We start from the raw sequence: 8,572 nt of genomic DNA, 5'->3' as shown, positions 1-8,572 counted from the left end.
CTTTGTACCATGTTCTTTACTGATTCCGGCTTAAGTTTCTGATAGCTCCCTTCCAATGTACTCCTGCAAACAGTATTGAAGGATCTTCAGCAAAAATTTATTTGCACGTAATATCAATTACATTGTTCCATAGTTTCTGCACTCCATGGGCCACTTTCCTTGGAATGGGTATAGATAAAGATCTTTTTGGACATAGGTTAGTGAGTTCTTCCAGTGCTTCATTAGTATATTGAAACATTTCAATTGATATTCTGTCAATTGTTGGAACCTTGTTTCTGGCAAATGCCTACATTACAGTTAAGACTTTTTCCTTCGGTACCATTGCTTCTTAACTGTTTACTACCTCTTGAAATGGTTGAATGTCAACTACTTCTTTGTTAGATGGTAACTCTGTGCATTCCTTCCATTTTCCTAAGGTGCTTCCTGCATAATTCAATATTTTGTTCATAGAAACTTTTAGAATTGAAACTCAGGGCTTAGATGGTTTCATTTGTTTAGCTTGATATATGTTGAGCATAAGCTTCCTTTTGATTTTTCAACTCCAGATCTTTGTACATTTTATTATAGTGACTTACTTTGTCTTCTTGAGTTGCTTATTTAAATTTTCTATTCAGCTATTTTACTCATTTTTAGCTCTTTTTTCTTCATTTTCTTTAGCTACTTTATGATCAAGAGAAAGTTTCAGTCTCATCTGACATCTACTTTGACTTTTTATTTCTTTCCTTTAACGATCTTTTTCTTTCTTCATGTGTGATGCTCTTGATGCCATCCCACTGCTTCTCGAGGCTTCTATGAGTATTCAATGTCATATCTATTTTTTGAGATGTTCTCAAAGTTCAGGTAGTATACACTCAAGGTCATCTTTTGACCCTGGTGGACTTGTTTTCATTTTCTTCAATTTCAACTCAAACTTAACATATGAGCTGGGGCAAAATTCCATAGTTAGATAGAGTTAATGAATGTTCACAGAAGAAGCTTCTTAATTTGAATTGTGTCACAAAAGCAAAGGAAATGAACAACAACAACAAAATAAAGCCCTAAAACTTTACTGTGTCCATGTCATTAGAGTAGGGTTTGCTTTCAGGAAGCTGCTCTTCCCCAAGGATATTTTGAGCCTATAATCAGAGGTATTATGTTGTTATCCATTTGATTTTCTCCAGCCATTTTTTTTCATGAGTAGATCTCTAGGTCTTTTCCTGAGTCAATCTTAGTCTGGATATGCCGCTGCAACCTGGCCACTCCAGATGACCCTGCTGTCATGGTGGCATACATTTCACAGGAACCAGAACACCACCACTGTATGACACTGATGGAAAAGTGGTGATGTGAGGCGAGGCTTGGCTTAAAGAGAGCATACCAAATCATGTTTGCTGTGTTTTGACTATGGACAGACTTTTGGCTGTGTGGATAACGAATGATGGCTAACCTTGTGAAGAATGACCCTCAGAACACTTAATTATGGTCCTGTGGAAGCTATACATAGAACAAGAGGTATTTAATTCAACAGAACAAGGTAATATTGTGTGGTTTAATACCATGAAAATTGTGCATCAGATTATAACCTTTTACCATGCTTGTTCAATTTACATGCAGAATAAATCTGAAATGCTTAGTATATTAAAAAGAACACAGATTCAGCATTGGAGGATTACTCATAGCAACCTAAGATATATAGATGACAGAACTTTGATTGTTGAAAGTGAGGAGGACTTGAATCAATTACCAACAAAGATCAAAGACTATAGCTTTTATTATGAATTACATCTTAACATGAAGGAAACAAAAATCATAATTGGACCAATTAACCGTTCCCAACTTCTAAAGTACATTCTGGTGTACTTTCTTCAAGACAGATTTATTCATTAAGTGCCTCTGAGCCTAATTTACATAGATTAAATTCAGGCATAGAAAGCGTTACAAGTAAACTAGTAAAATATGTCTATTATAATAGTATGTTATAGTCTCAAAAAATAACTTTAGTGGAAGTCATCGATACATATCTTCATGTGTAAAGCGTTGACTGTGGCATAACTATCAGAAGCCTCGCCACCATAGAGATTGTGGTTAAATTTATTGTCCATTCTGCCCATCTCTTCTTATGGCATCCTTATCATCTAATCCTATGGTTTCCTTTGCTTATTCCTGATGAGGTGTCACCTCCTATACATGATGTTGGGCAGAGTATCCATTTATATTCATTGTGGGATTGTGTATTGATGTGCCTATGAAATTAAAGTTGACAATATAGAAGACATTGAATGTAAGTCTAATCTAAGATTTTTTTGGGTTTTGGTTTCTGTTTTCCCATTCCTTCCAGTACCTTCCCTAGTATCTAAGATTTTTAAATTACCAATTCTCTTAGAAAAATGAATATACTACCAGAGGCCTGGTTAATAAACTTTGAGTACTAGCAAGATCAAGGCTCAGCTACATTGTTACTTTTGTTTCCCTCTCTTCTCTCAATCCCCCCACAGTCTCAGAGGGCTTACTTGTTAATTTTTCTCTCTCCTCTGTGTCTCTTCTCTGTTCTCTCACACTCCACCGAAGACCTCCAGACCATGCCCCTTAGCCTACGGCATTTATTCCTGTGCCACGCCAGCTAGGTGAGCTCCACCCTGTGCAGCTAGCCCAAGGCTGGAGAAAGCCCTGCTGACCTCCACCAGGGGATACTCTGCCCAACATCTTACCGGGGAATTCCTGCCTGTGAGGCTGGGGAGTTCCTATTTTTCCTCCACTGTGCCACGTGACTGAAGGAACTTCCTCCCACCTACCTAAGTGCCTCACAAGGCCTAAGGCAGCTTGGCCAACACTCATCAACGTTCCAAGCTGCTGCAGGAATCTCTGCCAAACCTCCACAACACCAAAGCAGGCAACCCACCAGCCTTCTGGGGCACTCCCCTGAGAGGGAAGTCACAGGAAGATAAAGTGGTAGGTTGATTCCATAGTGAAATTAGCTGTAGGTAGTTCGAAGAAGCATTCTTACCAGCCTCCCAGAGCTAGTGCTCTTCAACTCCCTGGAAAATGGCACCTGGCTCCTCTAAAACAATGCAATGCAAACAGCCATCAGCCCCAATGACTTCAATGAAAAGATAGGAAAAACAAAAGGCAATGGCAGAAGATGTCCTGAACACAACGACATGCATAGAAGAAACAGACATTGAGTTGCCACAGAAAGATATTTTCAGAATGCTACTTGGAGTCATACAGGATATGAAGAAAACAATACAGTAAAAAGGAAATGATAGAGGAGATAAAGTCCATACACCAAAGGGAAGCACAAGAGCTTAGGGAGGAGATAACAAAAACTAGTAGCAGACACACAGACCTGAAGAATCAACTGGTGGAAGCAGAGAACTGCACCAGTGACTTGGAGGACAGCCAAGCAGACTTTAACAAAGGCGAACAAAAATCTAATAAGATTATCAGAGAAGCTGAAGAAAACCTAAGAATGATGTCTGATGCTATGAAGAACAACAACATTAGAATTATTGGCTTACAGGAAGAAGACACAACAAAGAAATCATCTGCAACAATAGTGAGAGAATTCTTGGAGGAAAACTTCCCCAGTGTAATGAATGAAAACCAGGCAACCATTCAGAAGGCTGAAAGGCCACCACCTAGACTGAATCCCAAGAATAAGTCACCAAGGCACATAATAGTTAAACTATCCAACTTTGAGGAAAAGGAGAAAATCATGAGAGCAGTTTGGGAAAAACAGGCAATCACATATAAAGGTTCCAAAATAAGAATATGCTCAGACCTATCAGCAGAAGCTGTGAAGAAGGGGAGAGAGTGGAGTAACATATTCCCAAAATTGAAGGGAAACAATGCAAACCCAAGAATACTCTACCCAGCCAAACTATCGGTCAAAATAGATGGAGAAGTAAGTCTTCCCAGACAAGTAAAAACTCAAAGAATATGTTAGAAGAAATCCAGCCCTACAAAAGGTCCTTGTCGCCCCAGTATGGGCAGAAGAACAACACTCACCACGAATAAATAAGAGACCACCACATAGAGCAATCTCATCTAGAGGGCAACAAATTTAAAACAGACCCCAAGATAGCATTGGCTTAAGGATGGAAAGAATTCAAGAATCACACACACACACACACACACACACACAAAACACACAAATAACAAAGGAGGATAGGAAAACACCCAACACAAAAGGCATAAGATGATATCACAGAGTCTAAAGATAGATATAATAACCCCGAATATCAATAGCCTGAACTCAGACATTAAAAGACCGACACTAGCAGACTGGCTTAGAAAACACAATCCATCAATCTGTTGTCTTCAGGAGACACATCCCAATGCTACAGACAAATATAGGTTGAGAATAAAAGGCTGGAGAAAGGTATACCAAGCAAACAGCAGTTAAAAAAAAGCAGGGGTTGCAGTCCTAATCTCGGATAAAATTGACCTTAAAGTGCTAACCATAAAAAGAGATAAGGAGGGACACTATATAATGCACAAGGCACGGTAGACAAAGAACCACTAAGCATTGTAAACATATATTCCCTGAATGAGGCCACGCTAATTGCGTCAACCAAACACTCCAAAAGATGAAAAAATAAATCACAGTCTCAACAGTTATAGTAGGGGACTTCAATACACCACTCTCTGAGGAATATAGATACAGGGAAAGAAACTCAATAAGGAGTCTAGATATCTAAACACTACAATTAGACAATTTGATCTGATAGATATTTGCAGAGCTTTTCATCCAAATACAACATAAATTCACATTATTTTCAAGCCCGCATAGCACATATTCGAAGATAGAGTACATGCTGGGGCATAAGGTGAGTACATAAATTTAAGCACATTGATATCATACAGATCTCTCTCTGACCACTGTGCCATAAGGCTGGAAATCAACAAAAGGATGATGAGGAAGGCAAAAGGAAAACAATTGGAGGATGACTACAGCAAGCAGCAGTGCATACTGGCACAGATCAGAGATGAAATTAGGAAATTTCTAGAAACCAATGAGAATGGGAACACAACATGAAACTTATGGGACACAGCAAAGGCAGTTATCAGCGGAAGGTTCATAGCAATACAAGCAACTCTGAGAAAGGAAGAGAGACTCATGACTGATATGCTGGCACAAAATGTGCAACAACTAGAGCAGAGTCAGCAGGACTATCCTAATAGCAAAAGAAAAGAAATAATAAATATCAGGGCTGAGATTCAGGAGAGGAAAAATAAGAAAACTATGGGGAAAATGCAGCTAAAAGTTGCCTCTTTGAAAGGATAAGCAGAATCGACAGACCACTGGCAACCCTAACCAAAGAAAGGAGGGAATACATTTCAATAGTAAGAATGAGGGATGAAAGAGGGGACATTACAACAGAACCTAATGAAATCAAAAGGATAATTACACAGTACTATGAAAGATTGTACTCCAATGAATTAAACAGCTTGGAAGACATGGACAAATTCTTGGAAAAACATTCCCTCCCTAGACTGTCCCGAAAGATGTCAAGAATCTCAACAGACCCATAGCAATAGAAGAAATAGACAAGGTTATCAAGAGATTACCAACAAAAAAATCCCCTGAACCAGATGGCTTCACTGGAGCATTCTACCAAGCATTTAGGGAAGAACTAACACCAATCCTACACAAACTCTTCCAGAACATAGAAAAAGACAGCAAACTCCCGAACTCCTTCTTTGAAGGTAGTATAACTCTGATACCAAAACCAGGGAAAGATCCCACAAGAATCGAGAACTACAGACCAATATACCTAATGAACATCAATACAAAAATCTTTAACATAATATTGGCCAATAGAATACAACAGTATATAAAACAAATAATTAACCATGACCAAGTGGGATTCATACCAGGGATGCAGGGATAGTTCAACATACAAAAGACCATTAATATCATTCCCCACATTGACATGAATAATAATAATAATATTGATAGACAAAAGAATCATAATAATATTGATAGATGCAGAAAAAGCATTCAACAACATCCAACACCAATTCCTGTTTATCACACTTGAGAAGATAGGAATGGGAGGAAAATTCCTCAAGACAATACAAGCTATACATGAAAAATCAACAGCCAAAGTGGTAGTCAATGGAGAAAAGACTAACACAATCCCACTGAAAAAGGGGACCAGATAAGGATGTCCATTGCCCCCACTCTTATTTAATACTGTGTTGGAGGTTTTAGCTAACAGCATAAGGCAAAAAAAAGACATCAAAGGCATTCATCTGGGGTAGGAAGAGGTGAAATTATTGTTATTTGCAGATGATATGATTTTATATATGGAAAATCCCAAAAGTTCCACAAGGGGAGTACTGGAAGCAATAGAAGAGTTTGGCAGAGTGGCAGGATACAAGATGAACAAACAAAAGCCCATTGGACTGCTATACACATCAGATAAAACAACAGAAGAGGAGATAAAAATGGTGGTACCCTTCACAATAGCCAAGCACAAATTGAAATATCTAGGGATATACCTGACTAAAAGAACAGAAGATCTATATGGGGAAAATGACAGAACACTATTATAAGAAACCAAGAGTGACCTCAACAAATGGAAGAATATCCCATGGTCATGGATTAGAAGACTCAATATAGTAAAGATGTCAAGTTCAACCCAAAGCACTATATAAATTTAATGCAATCCTGATACAATTACCCTCATCTTTCTTCAAAGAAATGGAAAAACTGATTACTAACTTCATATGGAAAGGGAAGAAGCCCAGAATTAGCAGAGAACTCCCCAAGAAGAAGGACACAGTGGGAGGGCTTGCTTTACTTAGCACATACTCTACAGCCACAGTTGTCAAAACTGCATGATATTGGTACAATGACAAATACTCAGATCAATGGAAAACAACTAAAAACCCAGAAATAAAAGCATCAGCATACAGACAACTGATCCTTGATAAGGGCCCCAAAAATATCCAATTGGAAGCAGATGTTCTTTTTAACAAGTGGTGCTGGAAAAAATGGATTTCTACCTGCAGAAAAATGAAGCAAGACCCTTATCTCACTCTATGCACAAGAATAAACTGAAGGTATATCACAGACCTTGAAGTTAAACTCCAAACTATTAGGGCCATCAATGAGGGAATTGGGACCAATTGAGAACTGTGGCACAGGAAACCCATAGGCTATCAGAAATAGGGAAGGACACACACACAGAGGAGACACAAATTGACAAATGCGGAATACTGAAGATAAAACACTTGTGTACATCGAAATAATTCAGCAAGAGAGTAATAAGAGAGTCCATGGACTGGAAAAACATCTTTAGCCATGACACATCAGACAAAAGCCTTACTATTAAAATCTACAATACTCTGCTAGCATCAAAAAGAAAAATACTAATAGCCTACTTGAGAGGTGGGCTAAGGACCTGAACAGAAGTTTCACAGGGGCAGAAATCCGAATGGCCAACAAACATATGAGAAAATGTTCCTGATCATAAGAGAAATGAAAATTAAAACGAGGTACTACCTAACACCCTTAAAGATAGCCCAATTCAAAAAATCAGAAAGCAACAAGTGTTGGAGGGGCTGTGGTGAGATAGGAACTCTCATCCACTGCTGGTGGACCTGTAAGTATGTACAGCCACTATGGAAATCAATCTGGCGATACCTAGAGTTACCATACAACCCAGCAATCTCCCTACTGGGCATATACCCAGAAGAGGCAAGAAGCAAACCAAGGCCAGACATTTTTGCTCCAGTGTTCATTGCGGCACAGTTCACAATTGCAAGGAGCTGGTAACAACCCAAATTCCATCAACTGACAAGTGTATTAAAAAGCTGTAGTACATGCATACAATGGAGAACGATGCATCACTAAAAAGCAGTGATGAACATATGAAGCATATCACTGCATGGGAAGAACTGGAGGAAATCATGCAAAGCAAAGTAAGCCAAGCACAAATGGACAAGTACAACATGAGTCCGCTGAGGTAAACTTAAAAAAATGCAAAGGGGGCATAGGGAAAAAGCTACTCTGTACTAACATTTCTGGGGTGAGGACCAGGTATTATGGCAGGGATCAGACCAAATCCAGTGATACATATGGTAGCCAACTAAAAGGGACGTGGGGAAAGGAAAAAAAATAATAATAAGAAATGGGTAGTGGTGGCACAGGGCACTAACCCACCCAAGGGGAGGAGGGTATTGTCTATATCTCCACAGGAAAAGAGGGACCAGACTTCAACCCAGTGCTTGAGATGTGAATGCAACATGTCGGCGTGGAGTAGGGAACCAGTGGAGGGGTCTGAGGGACCCGCCCCAATCCCAACTACTAAGTGGACACCTGACCCTCCCCCACCAGAATTTATTTCAGAGGACGGCACTGAATCTACAGCTCCAGAAGAGGGACATATCTGATCAGACCACAGGAGCAGATGAAGGGGGAGGAGTAGAGAGTGAAGCACATCCTGGCTCACCAGGCCTTGAGGACAATGTTCCCGCTCAGAGCAGCCAGTCCACAGAGAGGACCACATGGCCAGCCTCACTATGAGACACAACATCCCTCACTGACTCATAGCCTTACAGGGGACAACACTGGAGACACAGC

Source organism: Tenrec ecaudatus, chromosome 7 (assembly GCF_050624435.1).
Source record: "Tenrec ecaudatus isolate mTenEca1 chromosome 7, mTenEca1.hap1, whole genome shotgun sequence".
In the NCBI taxonomy this organism is placed as follows: domain Eukaryota; kingdom Metazoa; phylum Chordata; class Mammalia; order Afrosoricida; family Tenrecidae; genus Tenrec; species Tenrec ecaudatus.
The sequence above is the reverse complement of the archived record's forward strand: the minus strand, read 5'-3'. Positions refer to the sequence as shown.